Genomic DNA, 22,063 nt, shown 5'->3' with positions numbered 1-22,063 from the left:
ATTTATGGACTAGCTAATAGATTTAATGCATGGATATATGCCCCAGTTTATTAAGGGAACCATTAATTATATTTTAAAACAAAGTTTTATATAAAAAGAGGTAGATACCGCTAAAACGTTTTATCAAAACTTACTATAATACTAAGCCTATTAGCGGTATGTGGTTTACAGTTGTGATCGATATGAAATAAAAAGCTTTTCTGTGTATTAAAGTTTATTAAATTGAAAGAATTAAAGTACTATTAAATGTTATTATTTTGTTGAGCCACGATATGACAACAACAAATTGACAATATTTAGTTGGCGTTATATCTGTTTTCTTTCAAGAGTCAATAAATACATATTTGGTTAATTAATAATAATGTTCCATTTGTGATTCAATATAGACAACCGAACAACATACCTTGTGTCTGGTACATACCGAAAAACCTATTTAGTATTACAATGGTATTACCTCATAATTAACATTTTTTATAAAATCTTTTATAGTGCGTCTAATAATTTAGGCGAAACTGTACTTATACTAGGAAAAAACAGACTCCCTTCAGATTGTTATCTGCTGATGTTAAGCGTTTTAAAGAATTCTTGAACTGTGAATGTGATTGTAAACCATACTTTTCACTTTCTATTGTCAGCTATTTATTCTTAGCGACAAAGGTTCGCTATTTATGTACGACATGTTATTATAGAGCTTTAACATTTTTATGATAGCCGACACCTACCCTAATATTATTATGCATTGTTATATTATTGGGTATTTCACAATATCATATTGGGTATTAAAATACCATTACTTAATGTAATTAGGGCAAATTTTAACATTTTATTAATTGTATTGTACAAACTAGTTATATGTTAGGATTAAAATATGATCACATTGTCTTTTACCTGTTTATAATAGCATTGTATAACTAGACTACTAGATATTGTCTAGTTAAACAATGATAATAGCTTGTATTTAAACAAAAAAAATGCAATCAATGGGACTGCTAATCCCATGTACGACCAACAAAGGGTTAATTACAGAAAACTTTAAGTATGAAACAAACCTTGCGCCTGTACAGGCTGAACATAATTTTTCTTTACCTCTTGCAATTACTTTACAATAAATTGTCCTCTTTCTATAATATTGTCTTCAGTGGTTTCACCTCGTGTTTCACAACTCTTACTCGACTCTAGTTGATTTTCTAAAAAAAAAAACAAAATATTTTAAGTCTCTTCTTCTAAAAATGCTTGTGGACAGGGTGTGGATATATTATTAAGTTTTTAAAACCTAATTAAAAAAAGGAATATTTTTAAATGTGAAAATCTCTTACTCCTAATTCAAGATATAAATCATCCACTTGGAGCAGAGTCATATTGTTTAGGACAACATAGTTGGTTAATCCTTGAAACACTATAAACAAAAATGAAAATACATTTCAATAGATATAATAATCTCGAAAAGTTCTCATCATCCTCGCTAATTATTTCTTTTACTAACACAACTGTTTTAACTAACACAATAATTTAACCTTGTAAAGTTAGGCCGAATTTACTTCGTAATACTAAGGCGATTTGGCGGTTTCTAAATGTAGGCGTAGCATTCTTTAAAGTAGATTAGCGGTAAGTGCAATATGCTAAGGTATATGGACGGCAACTGTAGCAGATACCGTCAAAACGCCATAGTATTTAACATTTACCGCCAAATGGCTTAGTATTTTAACTGAAAAGTGTAGATACCGCCAGAGAACAATAACCACAGAGAAGCGACACGACCGTACTTAAAACGTGTAGTGTTTTTGTAGACGCATGCGCGAACCTGGTTGCTTTAAGTGTTCCCAACACATGCTAATTCCAGCTAATTCTGTCGCTCTGGTTGTTTTACGATAGTCCGTAGGCGTGTATGGTGAATACTCGACTTAACAAGTTTGTTTGAGAATTTATATAATAATTTTAATAGTTGAAATGTCTGGTTACTCGTGTGTGGTTCGCGGATGTTCCTCTGCGACAGGAAGAGGAATAAGTTTATTTAGATTTCCTAAGAATAATAACAGGTAATTGTTATTGCTTTGTAATTTATACATATTAGTTATTAGGTTTGTAATAGTCTTAATTTGACTTGATTAAATATTATTGATAATAAATCATGACGAAAGTGATTCATTTTCTTGTATACATTACCACTAAATAATGCATAAAAAAACTAAACTTCGTTCTGCCAAGCAACGGATATTTCAAAAAATAATAAATTTGGTGTCAGTGTTTGTATTTCATAACAGACGCAAGTCTGCAAAGGGCCAACCAGGTCAAAACAGATGTTGTCCGGGTGTCGTCGCATTCCAAGATATCCTATTTTTACGAAATAAAAATATATAAAGAGTTCTATATACACGACAATTTCTGATCTGATTTAAAGGACGCAAAAAAATACTATTCAAACTAAAAATTGTTGGAGACATAATTGGGGCGATAATTTTGAAAAACTTAAAAGTATAGCAGAACAAGACTTCAAAATTGCAAAAACACGGTTGCAAATTAACAAACTTACATTAAATTATGAAAAAATTAAATACTTATCTACCTTCTGCAGTGCAGTATACAAAAATATTGCTAACTTTTAATTCGTTAAATATAACAAAGATTAAATATATCGATCGGAGTATACATCTAAATCGTATTGTATATGATTTGTTAACATTTTGTTTTTTGAATGTACCTGATATCTTTAGAAACAAAGAAAATAGACGATTTTGTAGTTTAACATGTCTTTTGTGGATGCAAAGGTACAAAGGTATACATCGATATTATATTGTAGTCTTGTGTTTTATATTTCACAACGTATTATATTTTCCGTTTTTTGCGTTATTTTTTCGGGTATTAGCGCACTTATCACCGAATATTATAGTACAGGTCCCCGTGCGTGACAAGCTTTAGGTTCTTGACGTTCGGCAATATTTGTACTGCTTAGAGCTATTTAATATATTAAAACTATTATTATTACTATTATTTAAAATACAGAGATAAAATTCAACTTCAAGAAAAATTGTCAAATTATGAAACATGGAGAGAATTAAATGTAAAATGTCTTCATACTTTTGCTCCAAAGATATCAGAGAACAACGAATCAATATAAAGTCCATATCCAAATATATAGTCCATGAAATTTAAAAATATCGTTCTATCTAAAAATCTATAAATTCTTTGTTTAACATTTGTAGTGCCCAAGCATGGATAAAAGCTTGTAACAGACAAGATTTGCTATTTAAAATGGATTCACTATATAATAGTTATAGGATTTGTGAACTGCACTTTGAAGACAAGCTTATTTTAAAAGGAAATACAAGAAAAACATTAGTCCCTGACGCAGTACCTACAATATTTCCATGCAATATAAGCAATATAATTGACCACGGTGAAGATATTCAAGAACCACCAAAAAAGATTATCGTTTTAGGTTTGTGTACATTTCAGTTCAAAATAGTATATTGTACAACAAGTGAGAAAAAACACATATTTCTCACGAGCGCAGAAGTTTGTTGGCACGAGCCGATGGGGAGTGCCGCAAAAAAAGCGAGGGAGAAATAAACTTGCGTGCATAGAAATCCGCCCATTGAAAAATTTGGTCATTTTTGATATCTCGTATTTCCTAAACCTGTTGGCCAATTTAAGTGACTTCTCAATATGTTGTAGCTTGATTCTTAAACAATACCGCTGTAATCATATTATTGCTAAACAGGTAAATTTTCATTGTATACCGGCTGTACGAATCAAACTCTGTTTTTTTTTCTCAAAGTCGCATCACCCTGTGGAATATTCTAGCATATATAAAATACTAAAATTAACACCAAACTACAGCCTCAGGTTTTCTTAACATTCTGTTTTTTTATTCACTCGCTTATGTTGGATAATAAAAAAGTTAGGTACTTCAACAAGTAGACATGTTCTTCATCAATACAACTTTAAGGGGTAATTCTGCATGAAAAAATAATGACAGTTTGCTTTATAAACATATGTCCGCAAATGTTTCATTTCGGAGATAGAGGGTGTTGATTTTTTTTACAAACTGACGATTTATTTATTGTTTTAAAACCTGTTGAGATATGCAAATGAAATTTGGTTGGTTTTAAAAGGTACTTATTGCACATTTTTTGACATACAATTAAGAATTTAATATTCACCATTGGCGCGCATACATATTGTATGCACGCATATCTCGACCGGTCTTCAAACAATAAATAAATCGTTAGTTCGTAAAAAAATGCAACACCCCCTATCTCGGAATCGAAACATTTGCGGACATACCTACTTTTATAAAGCAAACTGTCATTATTTTTTCATGCAGAATTTTTCCTTAGAGTTTATCGGACTTATTTAGAAACACTCTGTATTGATGAAGAACATGTATAGTTGTTAAAGTACCTAACTTTTTTATTATCCAACATAAGCGAATTATTAAAAAGCAGAATGTTAAGAAAAACTGAGGCTATAGTTGGGTTTTAATTTCAGTGTTTTATAAATGCTAGAATATTCCACAGGGTGATGCGAAATTTGAGAAAAAAAAGATCAAAAATGATCAAATATTTAGGTGGGCGGATTTCTATGCACGCAAATTTATGTCATTTTCTCACGTGTTGTACACTGTATTTTTTCTATGGATGCGTTGTTATCAAGAGTTCAAACTTCAAAATAATTTAGGTGCTTTTAGGTATATTATATGCCTAAATTGAAATAAAATACATATACATATATCATCATCATTCTCTTTGCCTTATCCCTATGCGGGGCCGGCTTCCCTAATTGCATTTCTCCACACAATTCTATCTTGGGTCATATCAATGTTAATCCCCTTTACCAACATGTCCTGCCTTATCGTCTCCCCCCAGGTCTTCTTTGGTCTTCCTCTCCTACTCCTTCCAGGAATCTGCACTTCAGCTATTCTTCGTATTTGGTGATTAACGTCTCAACGTTGAACATGACCAAACCATCCTAACCTATGCTCTCTCATTTTGGCATCAATTGGTGCCACACCTAGACTTCCCCTAATATACTCATTTCTAATTTTATCAGAAGACGAAAGACTAAGTTTTCACTCTAATGGCATATAGCATATCCCACCAGAATGAAAACAATGGGAACCTTCTCTGGTTACACCTCCGAGGCTTCTACAATTTGCAAGCCATACGGATGCTGAGACTAAGGAAGATGAGGGAATTCTACAATTTACAATTCACGTCCCATCTGCTCAGCGCGGTAAAGTTCCAACGAGACTGGTTCCCTTCATACTCCACACAGAGTAAATGTAAATCAAAAATGAATAACCATTTTCAATTTCGTTGCAAAACGAAAATACAGCCGAACCATATTCCAGTCCAATCAGAGAGTGCTGCAAGCACCTCTACCGGTTTTGCAACGAAATTGAAAATGGTTTTGATTTACATTTACTCTGTGTGGAGTATGAATGGAACCAGTCTCGTTGGAACTTTACCGCGCTGAGCAGATGGGACGTGAATTGTAAATTGTAGAATTCCCTCATCTTCCTTAGTCTCAGCATCCGTATGGCTTGCAAATTGTAGAAGCCTCGGAGGTGTAACCAGAGAAGGTTCCCATTGTTTTCATTCTGGTGGGATATGCTATATGCCATTAGAGTGAAAACTTAGTCTTTTGCTAGCAGTTGCCGCTAGGGCATCTATGCCATTTCGTTCGTTGCAATTCGGGACTGCACGCTGGGGTTTGTTTTGGTTGGATCGGGGAGAGCAGCATATGTGCCTCCTGATGAGAGACTAATAAGTTTCGAAACCGGTAGAGGTGCTTGCAGCACTCTCTGATTGGACTGGAATATGGTTCGGCTGTATTTTCGTTTTGCAACGAAATTGAAAATGGTTATTCATTTTTCTAATTTTATCCTTCTTTGTCACTCCACTCATCCATCTAAGCTTTCTCATTTCCGCCACATGCATTTATTGTTCCTCTTTCTTTTTCACTGCCCAACATTCAGTTCCGTGCATCATAACCGGTCTTATGGCTGTTTTATAGAATTTTCCCTTCAACTTCATTGGAATTTTTCTGTCACACAACACACCACTCGCTTCTTTCCACTTCATCCATCCAGCCCTAATTCTAATGCATGCATCTCCATCTATTTCTCCATTACTCTGTAATAACGATCCTAGGTACTTAAAACTATTGCTTTTCACAATCATTTCACCATCCAAAGATACTATTTTATTTGTAGTAACTCCATCTTTAAATGAACATTCCAAATACTCTGTTTTTGTCCTACTAAGTTTTAAACCTTTTTCCTCCAGAGCTTGTCTCCACTGTTCCAGTTTTTGTTCTAACTCTCTTTCACTATTTCCTATTAACACTACATCATCAGCATACATTAGGCACCATGGAATACTACCCTGTAGTTTCGATGTTATCTGGTAGGTACTGAGAGGAGTTGCACATTATATGGTATCCATAGAAAAATCATATTTTTCTAAAGCAATATTTTATGATATATTTTTCATGCTAAGGTTTTTTTAGAGAATATTATTGTTTCCCGATCCACCGCAGAATTGAAAGAAAGAGATAAGTTTATTTCAAATGCTGAATGTTCACCTGCTATTATTCAAGGTAACTATATAATTTGACATAGGTGAAGTTGAAGTTAGATTGAATTCAACTTAGTTACAAGAGGTTGTAATACCAGACAATAATTTATTAATTAATCTAGACATAGTAAAAATTATTACAATATTTTACAATTATTTTTTGGCAATAACCTCTCAACTGTAATGGATTCAATAATGCGTACATTTCACAAACGATAAAAAATAGACCGTCGTTAAATCAACGTATGTTTTAGTCCCAAGTTCGAGTACATATGGTGATACATTATTGTTACCTACAGCTGCCACACAGACAGACAAAAATTTAAGCAATAGATCACCGCGAAAAGAAAAACTGAGACTGAAGATAAGACGTTTGCAAAGAAACAGAACCAAGTTGTTTGTGAAGCAAACACATAATAATTCCCGTAGAGATTTTTTTAAAATGTGTGACAAATTTTTGGATAAACCATTAGCAGAAATTGTAAAATCACATGTAACTCAAAAAGGAAAAAAACCAACGTCTCGGAGATACAGTCAAGACATGAAGCAGTTTGCCTTGGGATTGTATTTTTTAAGTCCAAGAGCCTATAAATACATTAGCAGTTTATTAACCCTTCCAACAAAAAGAAGCCTACAAAGAATTACGCAAAACATCCCGTGTAAGCCAGGTTTAGATAATGATAAAATTTTTAAAGCTCTTCAACTAAAGACCAAAACCATGCTAGATCAGGATAAGCATTGCCTACTCTGCATCGATGAGATGGCTATAAAGTCAAATCTTTATTTTGACCTAGGTTATGATGAAATAGTCGGATATGAAGACACTGGGGATGCAAAAGAGTATTCTTTATGTAAAAATGTTTTAGTAATCATGATCAAAGGTATTTATTCATCCTGGAAACAACCTGTTGCATTTTTTTTTGTTGGAACGCAGTTAAAAGCAAATAGTTTAGTACCTATTATTGAAAAATGTTTGTTAAAATTAAGTGATGTAGGTTTGTATGTTGACGGCATTGCAAGTGACATGGGTTCAAACTTCGTACAATTAACAAACATATTAGGAGTTTCTCCTGACAATCCAGAATTTGAATTGAATGGAAAACCGCTTGTTTACATTTTTGACCCATGTCACTTGATTAAAGCGACTAGAAATAATTTTCTTAAACACACTTTTAATTTTAAAGGTAAACAAACATCTTGGATGTTCGTTAGAGGCTTTTATCACCAAGATAAAAAACAATTCTATAGGTGTGCACCTAAACTAACAGATTCACATGTCAATCCCACAAGTTTCCAAAAAATGAAGGTGGCTTTAGCTACACAAATTTTTAGTCAAACAGTAGCTTGTGGAATGAATACATACATGTCACTGAATGCACTTCCAGCAGACGCTATAGGTACGATAGAGGCGATACAATTCTTTGATAAACTTTTTGATTTATTAAATTCATCTTCACTGAGGCATCAAAATAAATTTAAGAATGTGTTTGATGGATCTCAATTTCAAATAGATTTTCTCGAGGAAGCGCTTGCATTGTTGAAAGATATTAAAGTATTTAAAACAGACGGTAAAGAGATAACAAATAGATTAAAATTTATTAAATGTTGGAGAATAACTATTAACAGTTTGTTAAAATTATGGGGAAATCTTACAAAACAAAATTTCAAATATTTGAAAACTCGACGTCTTAATACCGACTGTATTGAAAATTTTTTTGGCAGTGTTAGACAGCAGAGTGGAAATAATGTAAACCCGACTGCCATTGAATTTAAAAGAGCATTTCGTAAGCTGTTCTGTCAAAATTTTTTCCATTCAGAAGCAATGAATTGTAAGGATGATTTAAGTGAATTGTTGCTAAATATAAAATCTACAGACATAACTAAATTCATACACAAAGAAGACAAAGGTGTCAAGTGTCAAAAAGCACTAGTGCTTCCTGACAATGACTACAGAAAAGAAAATTTGTGTGTTGTGAATGCATTCAGTTATGTTTGTGGATATTTATTGAAGAAATGCCTTGAAATTCACTACTGCAATACTTGCAAAAAATTTGCAATAGCAAGTCAAGAATTGGATACCAGTAATTTATTTATTCATTTCAAGACATTCCACAAGGAAGAAAATATTATTGGTCATTTATACTCACCACCAAAAAATTTTATTGAATTTGTTTATATGCTAGAATGTCATTTTAATGCTAAATTCGAAACTATTTCCCGAGACCAGGGTGTATCAAATAAAATATTTTCTTCAATGCAGGAAATAAACTTTGATCATCCTTGTAAAAAATTTCCGAATTTGTACTTAAAAAAATTATTTATAAGATTGAAAATTTTTTATAAAGTTAAATACATTAACAATGAACTTAAAAGTAAAAATAAAAAAGAAAAAGTAGACAGAAAGAGAAAAATATTAGAACATGTATAATTAAAATTTGTAAGTTCATATTCACCAATACATATTTGTACCTGACTTTAAGCTCTTCCATTGTATCTTTGCACATGCATGAAATTATTCACGCATTACTTTTTATAGTAGGTCTATTTTTTACTCAATCCATACTTCATGAATGTAAATATGTTTGACAGTACAAAGCCCTTGAAAATTGAATGGGTGTTGGGTTTTGGCTTGACACAATTACCGACCTGTTGCCTGATACATCCAAAAAACTTTTCTAAACAATCTTTATTTATGCATGTTGTTTTTAAATACATTAAGTCCAGCTTTGAAAACTTTTCCCAGAGCTTTATATCACTACTTAATTTTTATTTTTATATTTATAACTTTTTTCTGAAAGCTTTATAACACTCCTTAATATTTATAATAATTTTTATTTTCAAACATTTATGAAATTTAATTTTTTTGAGATATCTTGATTATCCGAATTAATTATTTTAAGTTCACTCAAGAACTGCAAACTATCATTTTAAAAATTAATTTGAAATTTTTATCCATAAAAAACAATTTTTGTATTTATTGAGGTTTCGTAAAGAATTTGAATTTAAAATATCAAACAAATTGTCGAACCTTTCTATGACCTCAATAATTATTATACCAAATGCATCTGCAGGAACAGCGCCTAAAGTCATGTATATGTTCATTCAACAAGCTACGCTGTGTCTAAAAAGTTAAGCAGCCAACTTAAATCTCATCTTCTCAAAATTGGAAGGGTGTAAATGAGCATCTGTCAAGTTAGGGGAGCATCTAGAAAATTAAGTTTTGTCTTGTGCATAAAAATACTTTTTAATGTCATCTTCCCATCTCATCTGGGGTCGTCCTCTTGCTCTCTTTCCTGTCCATGGCCTCCATTGTTGTATCGTGATATTCCATATAATGTACGTTTGTCTGGCGTTATGACCTATGAAACTCCATTATAGCCTGGCTATGTGTTGTCCTGCGTCTTTGACTTTTGTGGTATTTCTTATCCAATTTTTTGTTTTTTAATTTTACTCCTAACATTTCTCTCTCCATGGCTCTTTTTGTCTTCTCATTATTGTATCCATGTTTGCTTTGGTCAAGGTCCATGTTTGGAATGCATATCTGAGAATTGGGAGTAAACTACATAATTTAGCTAATTCTAAAATGTTTGATCCCATATCACTTGAAATTGCTTCAACATTCAAGTTAATGCTTGATAATTTGATAACACAATCTTCAATAATAGGTTTAAGATCTCTTGATTGCACTTGCGATAAAACAGAAAAAAGCCAAAGGCTGCTTTCATAGAAAATATAAGCCTTTGGACATAATGACCAAAGCATTTGGACATATTGATGGATTTGGGACATGAGAGATGGAAAAAAATCATTTCATCACTATTTCATCGTTACATATCTGTCATAAAATAGGTTAGATTTGAGGGACATTATTTCATCGATACATAAAATAAACCTGGCATACATAACAGATTTTCTCTTTGAAGACTTATTTTTTTAAGAAGTGTCAGTAGTTTGCACAGGTAATTATAGGCTCAAGGGCTAAAAAATATAGTGTTAAAGTAAATTGTTTTATTTCTGCTGAATACCTATGTGAAATACGATTTTTTCTCTTTAAGTTTACATGTGATTTAATTAGTTCATTTAATTAATAGATTGTTAAGAAACATATCACACATTTTTAAACGCTTTTATTTACTTCAATAGTTTGCATCAAATCTTTAGACGTTAATTTGACTGACTTTTCTTCAATGCAAATGAATGAAAATTTGCAGACATATGCATTCGCGGGAACAATACACGAATAGTCAATAAAACTTTTTTTATGTTTATTAATTGTTTAAATAAAAAAACGATTTTAATGGAAAATGCTTAAATTCTCTTGTTTTTTACAATGTAGAAACTTCAAACTTTTACGGATTGTACCTAATGATATATGAACTACATAATTTTACTTTTTACGTTAATTGTTTACGTTATGCTTCATAAATAAACAATAGAGATTAAATTTTTTTGCCGATTCCGACTAATTTTCATGTTTGTTAATCATATGTTTTATACATATTTTGAAAATGTTTGAAATGTGTAAGACTATGTGTGTTTTATAATGTTTGAAAAGTGTAAGACTAAAAAGTAAAAAATAAAAAAATATGCAAAAAATATAGCACTACAATTCTAAAGCCTCAAGAAGGTGACATAGATCATTTTTATTCACAGTCTAAGACTCGACACCATACAGTAAGACCGAGAACACGTAGCAGCGAAGTAGCCGGATTCGCAATGCTAATTTTAGATCTCTTGCCAATGATTCTTAAAACCTCGATCAATATAAAATATTTACCACGATCAAATGCCTTTTAGAAGTCAATAAAAATAAAAAAAAAACAGTAGATATGGGTATAACAGTATGCCAACGAAAATATGTAATCCGCTATTCTGTTGGCAGCTATTTTGGATTTTCTATAATGAACTCTTTATTAGTAGTCAGGCCCTTTCATTTGATACCCATATTGAAGTAGTTGTGAAATTAAATAATATGTAATCCACCATTTTTTTGGCGGCCCTTTTGGATTTTCTATAACGAACTCTTTATTAATAGTCAATCCCTTTCATTTGATACCCATATTGAAGTAGTTGTGAAAAAATATGTAATCCGCCATTTTATAGCGGTGGACATCTTGGATTTACAATGACACTGAATGTATGTAGTGTATGTAATGTTACAAATCGGTGTAATTGTAACGATTCATATAAGACTTTTTTGATTATTGTTTAGATTGTCGCATATTTATATTTATAGAAATATACTCTTACAGTACTTCTTGGGTTTTTATTCGTTTTCTCCGATATTCGACTTAAAAGGAAAAATGTACTTTTGATAGGTTTCCAAGACAAGAACAATATTGACATTCAATTTCAACATAAAGTTTCTTGTTATCGATCACGAACATTTGTCACCCAAAGAGAATTGGAACTTTCAGAGTTTGTGACATTTCCGTGACCGTTACAATGGCTGTGTTTTTTTTTCGATAACCTATATTAAAAAATATAATTTATTAGGAAATACCTCGACGAACAAATTATATCTTGTATCAGCCCAAGCCAAAAACAAGCAGTGAATGTCACACTTACCGTAATAAATAGATATATTTTATTATTGGTCTTTCAATGCCAAAATCAGGATAAACAAAAAGGTATTTTCATTTATGGTTCCAATCCATATGATTTTCAGTAGTAATTGCACAAGAGCTCTGAAATTATTGAATTTTTCCCGAGTGACACTTTGACAGTTTTAATTTAAATTATGTCAAAAGTGTCACGAGAGCAAAAATTCTATATTAATTTCAGAGTTCGAGTGCAATTTGTTGCGATTATTTCATGAATAAAACTGTTTAAAACCAAAATTTTATTGCAATTTATTTATGTAAGTACAAATTAGTACCATTAAACACACAGTTTTTATAAATATTTGACGATTGAAAGTCATCACTTTTATAATTTTTAAAACATTAATTGTCATTAATGTCACTGAATGTATTTTTTTGTAGCAACGAAGGGCATCTGACGTAATATACTTAACGACGGGATATTATCAAAAATTATCACCTTAATTTGCATTTCTGTAGCTTTCTATTGGTCAGAATCTCCTATGAATGAAATAATCACCATTATTTTGCATTGTGCGATATATTTGCAACCTTTTGTAAATCAAAAATAATTCCATTATTATAAAGAATGCCAACAAAAGCCGGCCCTGTACGCAACTTTTTCTTGGTGAGATATTTTATATTTATTGAAAGTCAACATAAATGTTTAATTTTATTTACGAATTTATATTATGTGATATGCCCACTGACTATTGCTTCGATGGCCGCTCTGGTTGCTTTCTGGTTGTTGTCGGCTTAGCCACGAAAGATCAAAGGCGTGTCGTTTCTCTGTGGTTATTGTTCTCTGATACCGCTAACAAAATTGCAATTTTATTTAAAATATAATGCTTTTACAACTCCAAAGACTTTATTAATATATACTAAATACCCTATTCTACCTAAAAATACAAAAATCTCATTTTCGATAAAAAATCAGTTACCACCGTTGGGCTTAGCACGGCAGTATGGTTTTATCATTGTGTCATAAATGCACAATGTTCTCTGTTTTCCTATTTCAGTACTCCATAATATTCCATTCAGAGATTTAATTAATTTTCTAGCTTTATTTATTCTGCTGTTTATCTCTGCGTCATCCGTTCCTTCTTTGTTAAAATTTATTCCCCTACAGTCTTCACATCGTTTAATTGTTTTATTGTTTTCCAGTTGCAGGACAGAAGTTTTCTCTCCTACGCAGAACGTCTTTTCCATGTTCATTATCAGACCCCATTTTTCAAATTCCTCATTCAATTTTGGTGTCATGTACTCGAGATCCTCTTTATCATTTCCACATATTACTTGATCATCGGCAAATTGGAGGGTATACAAGCAAGTGTCATCGTCCACCTGTATGTCCATTCCTTTGCATTTCGATTTCCACTGATGGAGAGCTTTACCCATATAGATTTTAAAAAGTATTGGTGATATACAGCACCCCTGTCGTATCATTAATTTCATTCGTTATTTTACTATGTCCTGATTTAACTGGTACGTTACGTTAAAAAAATAACGAATGAAATTAATGATGCCGAATGGATGATGATTTTTGACCATATGACATCAAGATATATGCCTGAAGTACCTTTTCAAGTGGACATTTGCCCACGAGACGAATGGGACAGAGGAAACTCTCGACACAGACTGCAGGGTTGCACCTGGTATACGGACGGGTCTAAAACTGCAGACGGTTCGGGCGCAGGAATATTCTATAGTGGTGGAAATTTCAACATTTCTATTCCACTGGGGGAATGTACCTCCGTATTTCAGGCAGAGATTTTTTCAATCTTGCAGTGTGCAAGAGAAAACAACCTGAGGGTATTCGAACTGCAGCGGGTTAACATATGCACAGATAGCCAAGCAGCCATTGGGGCTCTTATAAGCCCTAAGGTGAACTCTAGGCTGGTGTGGGAATGTCGACAAGAACTTGATAGACTGGCACAACATAACAGTGTTATACTGGTATGCGTTCCAGGTCATCGGGGCATATACGGCAATGAAAGAGCTGATGCACTTGCCAAGAGAGCATCAGCTACAAAATACCTGGGTCCAGAGCCGGCCGTGGGAGTGCCAAAAAGCACCGTCCGCGAACGAAAAAAAGCCTGGATCCGAAGCCAACACAGCTCACACTGGGAGAGTGTACCCGGTCAAACACATGGCAAGATGTATATCGGACGGACATGTGCTAGTAGAGCTGAGTTACTGCTGAAAACAAGCAGGAATCAGCTCAGAGTCATAACAGGTTTCCTCACTGGACATGCACCAGTTAAGGGTCACCTACATACAATGGGGCTGTTTCATGGAGACTTGAGCTGCAGACTCTGTAACAGAGAACCTGAAACAGTCAACCATATCTTGCATGACTGTGAGGCATTGGATCGGAGGCGGCAAACACTTTTCGGAGACATCGAAATGACTCCAAATTTATATGGCACCCACCCACTAGACCTGTACAAGCTGGTACAGGGTTCCAGAATTCTGGAATGGGTTTCATAAACAATGGAAGATGTACAATAAGCCAAGTGGCTGCAGTACAACCGGTTCACAACAGACGGCTTCCAGGGAAAAAACCCCTGTCGTAGGCCTTTATTCTCTCTGAATGGTTCCGATATTCTGTTGCCTAATTTTATCTGGGCTTCCGTGTTGTTGTATATATTCTGAACAGCCTTTATGAGTGTATGATTGATTGAAGTTTCCTGGAGTACCTGCCATATGTTATCATATGCTTTTTCTAAATCTATGAATGTAAGGTGTATTGATCTATTCCGTGCTAGTTTGTTCTCTATAATTTGTTTCAAGCAGAATACGTTGTCCGTGCGAGATCTACCAGCTCGAAACCCGCTCTGCTCTTCTTCTTCTTGGTTTTTGTATTCTTCTTCGATCATATCTCTGATTATTGTTCCATATATCCTACTGACCGTACTAGTTACTGATAGTCCTCGGTAGTTATTGCAGTCTAATGTGTTACGTTTTTATGTATCGAGGTTATGAAAGCTGTTTTCAATTCCTCTGGGATGCTTTCTCCATTGACGTACTTCAATTTATTTTGTTCAACGTTATAATTCTTTATTCAGTTTGGGGGACAATCCGTATATATACGAGCCGGCTATTAATTCAGTGAGGTAAATTATTAATCTTTATCTTTTCGGAAAAAAATCCTTTTAAGTTTTCTGTTTTGTCACTGCTTACCTACTCGTATTATTTTAAAAGACAATTTAACAGCCGGTTACAACTCTCTCAGAAAAGTGTACAGTATAGCTCCTCGCGAGTGCCTTCACCATCAATCCTAGATAGCAGTATCAGGAAGGGGCAAGCCTGCTGAAGATTCTGCACCGAGAACCGACGAGGTAGGAAATATTGCATACAAATTACTTTAAGGTCCGTCTTCTTTTTTACTGTTATTTTTTTTTCAATTTTCCTATGCATTACAGTCCATTTTAAAGCTCACCGAGTTGGTAGTTTCGTATAATAAAGAAATAAAGATTTATTGTTTCGTTACGATTCGGATAGGGCTCTTAGGATAATTTCTGCTCCTGCATCTTTTATTTTCTAAGAGGGTAATATAGTAAGGGAAAGTTTCTTTTAAGGGGGGTATGGTTTGAAATCAACATGTGAAGCACATTTTTGTGAATTTTTTTCGAAGCTATGGTAGAATTATTCTATTTTTAAATTAAATAAACATATTAAGTACAATTCAAAGAATATCTAAAAAAATTCAATCCTAAATATTAAAAAACAAGCCATTGGTGACAAATTTTGACGGGCAGCTAAAAAAATGGATTTTGCGGTGGATCAGAACTCATCACTGGATCATACGAAACAAAAAATTCAAAAATATTTAATTAGCCTATGAGTTTCACGAGGTAACAACGTCAAGTTTTTTTTTTATTTTTAATGATTTTTGAATTTTTGGTATCACTCAAAAGTAAAAAATACGAAATTTTTGGTAAAAATTGTGTGAAAATCAACAGATTTATTATTGTTGCACAAAAAAAGCACAAAACGAAAAATATCTCGACGTTGTTACCTCATGAAATGTCTAAAGAAAATATATGCAAAATTTCAGGTAGATCCGTCAAGTAGTTTTTCAGTTACAATATCCACCGCATTTGAAAAAACAGTTTTGAGAAAAATGCATTTAAAATTTTGACAACTGCATCTTTCTCTTCTTATTTGTCTGCCAAATCATAAAGTGATGCACATTGGAATGTTTTTTGAATCGCGGAGTAATCTACAAAAGAGAAGGCGAATAGTTGTTTAACGTTTCTCACTACGCTCAAGCGTGCTGGCCCGAAAAGCGAGTCGAAGGTAGGAATATTAAACACGCTGTATCTCTGGTAATTTTACTCCGATCAATCTGAAAATTTCAGAGAGTATTATCATCCCCCCTTAAACCTGAATTGTTTGATTTTATTTTCATATCTTGCTAATTTTTACAAAGATCAAAAGCATTTCTTGTGACTTTATATTTTAGTTCTTTAACATAAAGCGATAAAATATTATTTGCAAAATTAAATCCAAGTTTAAATAATTAGTGAATCGGTTTTTTGTTTGTACCGTTGGCTGTATATCTCGTTCAGTTAATGTTGTTTTTTAATTAAAAAAGGAGCACGTTAATATATAAGTTATTATTAAATTGTCAACGTAGATAAACAAATTGTATTATAATTATTATACAGGTTGTACTCCACTGTAGATAAGGCTCTGTGTTTCTTTTACACAGTAGTTTTTGTTTGAAAGGTTTATGTTTTACAGAATTTTTTTGTCTATAAATATTCAAATAGCAGAAGACATAATTTTCCTAATTTAATAACACAAAGTTCGGTTGTATTTATTAATTTTTGTGTGGTGAACCTATTTTATTTGATTAACACAAGTATCACATTTTTATAAACTTATTAGTTCTATATTTAAATTTACAAAATGGCAGATAAAATTAAAAAATATTAATTTTTAAGACAAGTTGAAGTCAGAGCCCCCGTAACCGGGCGTGCAACGCGTGCGACGCACGCGGGCGCAACCCCATATGGGCGCCAAACCGAGGGTTTGGTAAATAAGAAAAATTTATTTTACATAAGATAATCATTTTTATATAATTTTAATTTTTTCATGAACACCTAGAGGAATTTTAAAAATCAAATGTCAAAAGCCCTCTTCAATGTGTTCTGTTAGTGCGAGGACTTGAGGTGCAAGATTTGCCGGGTCTGAATTCTCCTTGTTGTTTGTTGTGGGATAAGGTGCTTGTCGACATTTTTTTCTATTATCCCGGGATACACATTGTTGCCTACATCCTCTGGGGATAGCTTTTTAGACACATTTTTATTAGATGTACAAATTTTTCGTAGTTCTCTATTTTTGGTTTAAGATGTAGCAGCTCAGAATCTAGCATGTCTGCATACTTTTGCCAGTTTGTCTTTTTGAAATTAAATCTCATTTTGAATGGAATAGTTTGTGGTCTGACAATTGGAAAGATGTTTATACCAATTGAAGGGTTAAAGGAAAAAACAAGTAATGTCACGTTATCTTTGTTTTGAGAAAATAGGAAATTTAATGTTTGTGACTATGTACCGGGTGTCCCAATAAGAATGGCTCTCGGCCATATCTCAGGAACCGTTTATAGTAGAGCTTTGAAATAAAAAATTTTATAACAAAAGTTGCCTCAGGAAAAGCCTGCAAATTATTTTCATAATTGTGGGACCACCGCTAGAGGGCGTAATTGAATATCAAAAATTAAAAAATCTAAATTTTACAAAATTTTCCTAATGAAGGGGCACTGGAAATCCGATTGTCGTATTCTTCATAAAATTCTACGCATATTTGATTTGACAAGTTTAGGTCTACCTTTGGAAATAAGAGGTGGGGGTGAGTGGGAACATTGTTATGAAAAACTGGCTGTAAGTCCGGTTCTGCTTAATCAAATTTTGCAAACTTGGTCTTGTTGAAGACAGATCTTTTTCGTCAATGTAAAAGTTATTATTTCGAACCAACTTACTAAGTAATATGCCAGCTAGAAGGCGTTATTTAATTTTTTTCAGAAATCTAGTGTTCCTTGGAAAATATTAAATATAAACATGCATTTTAATACCATATTACAAAATTAGACAAAATTAGCAACAGAATAGCGAAAACCGCATGTTAATACCTTTTTTCTATCTCGAGATATCTTACAAAACGTGTAAATTTAAAAACATAACTGTTACTGTCACCGGTAAACGAAATTCATTAAAAGTAGTGTGCTATGGAAACAACAAAGAAACATTTTCCAGCTGTCAACGTATATTAGGTCTTTTCAACGCTTCTCATTTGTTTCGAGCCTCGTTCATATCCCGTATATTAATATTATACACGGATTATACGGCATATGACAGAGGCTCGAAACAAATGAGAAGCGTTGAAAAGCCCTATTACAAAGAAATAAAAACAACTATTTAGTGATGACATAAACGTTCAAATTTTTGCCCATCATTTTCGTTACAAACATTTACTCTTTCAAGAGTAGATTGAACAGCAGTCTCAATTTCTGCTCTCGATATGCTTTGAATGGCGTTTAGTATTCTCTGGATAATGTATTCTAGAGTAGTGTATGATGGGCAACAATTTGAATATTTAGGTCGTCACTAAGTAGTTCTTTTTGTTCTGTGTTATATTTAATTTTAATAGTATTGTTTCTCTTTATACTGTTGTTTTAATTAATTATATTTTTATACGTTGACATCCGGAAAATGTTATTTTGTTTTTTCCACAGCACACTACTTTTCATTAACTTAGTTTACCGGTGATAGTAACAGTTATGTATAAAATTTACACGTTTCTCGAGATATCTATCTCGAGAAAGAAAAAAGGTATCGACATGCGGTTTTCGCTATTCTATTGCTAATTTAATCTAATTTTATAAAGTATTATTAAAAATGCATACTTGTATTTAATATTTTCCAAAGAAAACTAGATTTCTGAAAAAAATTAAATAACGCCTCCCAGCTGGCTTATTACTTATTAGGATGGTTTAAAATTATCACGCTTACATTGAAGAAAAAGATCTGTCTTCAACAAGACCCAGTTTTCAATTTAGCAGAACCGGACTGATTTAGCAGAACCGGACTTACAGCCATTTTTTCATAACAAGGTTCCCACTCACCCCCACATCTTATTTGCAAAGGTAGAGTTAAACTTGTTAAATCAAATATGCGCAGAATTTGATGAAGAATACAATAATCGGATTTCCAGTGCCCCTTCATTAGGAAAATTTTGTAAAATTTAGATTTTTTTATTTTTGATATCCAATTACGCCCTCTAGCGGTGGACCCACAATTATGAAAATAATTTCCAGGCTTTTCCTGAGGCAACTTTTGTTATAAAATTTTTTATTTCAAAGCTCTACTATAAACGGTTTCTGAGATATGGCCGAGAGCCATTCTTATTGGGACACCCGGTACATATCTTTAAACCATTGCACCGAAGAAATAGTAATTATTTTTATTTAGTAAACTTAAAGTACATTGTATTTAATACACAAACTAATTTTAACCAAATTTTTAAATAACAGAGATAAAAAATTTAAAAAGGACCTAACTACAAATAAAAACTGAAAAAACAAGGGCTGTCCAAACGTCACGTTGTATTTTACATTACAATATTATTTTACGTTACAAACATTAGTTGCACCAGCTGATAGAAAGGCTGAAGACAAAATTATGGCAACAAAAATGGCAATAAAAGTTATAACAAAAGGCAATGCAATATTTTTTGATAGTCTAGCTTTATAGTTTAGTCTTTTTATAGTCTAGCCTGATTTTTTTGACCTTTTGCTAGCAGCCTTTTTAAAATTATATAATGTCTGTGCCTTACGTTTGTGTAACTCATTTTGAATTGTTGATTTGCGAATCTATGCAACAGCCTTGTCATAATTTAATGATTTTAATTTCGCCTGGAATTCATCACATGCTGAACATTGTGTCTGATCTTGGCTTGGGTAACCAAAGGACAAATTAAATTTCGTGTTAAAAATTTGCCGATATATAACGTAAGAAACTTTAATGGTGGGATGTTTTTCTTTGTAATGTTCAAACTCTCTGGTAAATACTTTTTCTTAGATTTGTGTAAACTGTAAAGGGAGTAAAACTGTTTCTAGTTTTAAAAGAGTTTGTGGTTATATATTGCTTCACGTGATTCTGGATGCAACTTTCTATGCTGGGAACTATTGAATTGGGATACACAGCATCTCAGTAAACATCATATTAAAAATAAACCTTTTAATAATTAAATGCCCGTGGTAATGGTTGTTTTAATAAATACGATTAACCTAGTTTTTGCATCGATGCATGCTAGTATTTGATACAAGGTCGAGTTGCAATAATATTCAGTGGGTGTTTATTAACAGTCAGCACTTTGAATCACGGTCACGTCGGCTTACCAAAACAGTAAATAAACAATAACCGACTTTAATTATATTTTTACGAGAACAGATAATTTAATTAGCAGTTGAGATTCGACGGGGTAACATCGATTTCAAGTAAATAATATACCACCAGTTACTTTCTGTGATATATTTAACGTGTAAATAAATGTCTTAACAACGAACTATATTTACTACATCAACCCTCATAGTCGGGGTAACCACCCCTAAGTATCCAGGGTGGCTCAGAAGGCGGGAGCCACCATATGGCGATCCTGCCAGGATCGCCATATGGTGGTAACGAGTTTTTGCTACCCTAACGATGGGGTGATTAACTGGAAGACACTATATTTCCCATTAATACTTTATTATTATAGGTACATTTAATACTCGTTAATAGTACCCAGTTGACGATGGAATGAACGTCCTTAGTCGAGGTGGCACTCTCTACAGTAACCCCAATATTAGACTGTTAGACTCCCTAAATATTTCTGTGTATGAATACTTATTGATTACCTATGTTTGTAATACTTTCGTATATGTATGTCAAGATTATTATTTCAATAATAATATACAGAAATGCAATCTTGCACTAATACCTACATGTGTAAGTTTTGTTTACAAGACTACTTAAACATTCGGCATGCTTGATTGTTTACTAATATATTTAAATATATTACAGTGGAATAATTTTAAGATATTTGAAATTATCTGAAATATTGTTAAAATCTAGGACTCTATATAGAATATAATAGAATATCTTCCTTTACCGTAGTCAGAAAATTTTCGGGGGAAGGGGAAGATGAATTGGGATACACAGCATCTCAGTAAACATCATATTAAAAATAAACCTTTTAATAATTAAATGCCCGTGGTAATGGTTGTTTTAATAAATACGATTAACCTAGTTTTTGCATCGATGCATGCTAGTATTTGATACAAGGTCGAGTTGCAATAATATTCAGTGGGTGTTTATTAACAGTCAGCACTTTGAATCACGGTCACCTCGGCTTACCAAAACAGTAAATAAACAATAACCGACTTTAATTATATTTTTACGAGAACAGATAATTTAATTAGCAGTTGAGATTCGACGGGGTAACATCGATTTCAAGTAAATAATATACCACCAGTTACTTTCTGTGATATATTTAACGTGTAAATAAATGTCTTAACAACGAACTATATTTACTACATCAACCCTCATAGTCTGGGTAACCACCCCTAAGTATCCAGGGTGGCTCAGAAGGCGGGAGCCACCATACTATGCTTACCACGTTTGTCTTGTCCAGAAGTTCCTGTAGCTTTTAAAGTTTTTGTAGGTCTTCAATTTTGCCTTTAGTTAAACCATGTGCTAACATGAATGCTTTAAAACACACATTAGTTTCTTGGGAAACTCCATTACGCTTAACTCTAACTTTATTGGCCGTGCCGTTTTTAACACTTCAGGCTTTGAAGCTATGGTGGTACAGAAGGATCCTGAAGATACTATGCACTGACAAAGTCACCAATGAAGA

The sequence above is a fragment of the Diabrotica virgifera genome, chromosome 9 (assembly GCF_917563875.1).
Source record: "Diabrotica virgifera virgifera chromosome 9, PGI_DIABVI_V3a".
NCBI classification, from domain to species: domain Eukaryota; kingdom Metazoa; phylum Arthropoda; class Insecta; order Coleoptera; family Chrysomelidae; genus Diabrotica; species Diabrotica virgifera.
The sequence above is the reverse complement of the archived record's forward strand: the minus strand, read 5'-3'. Positions refer to the sequence as shown.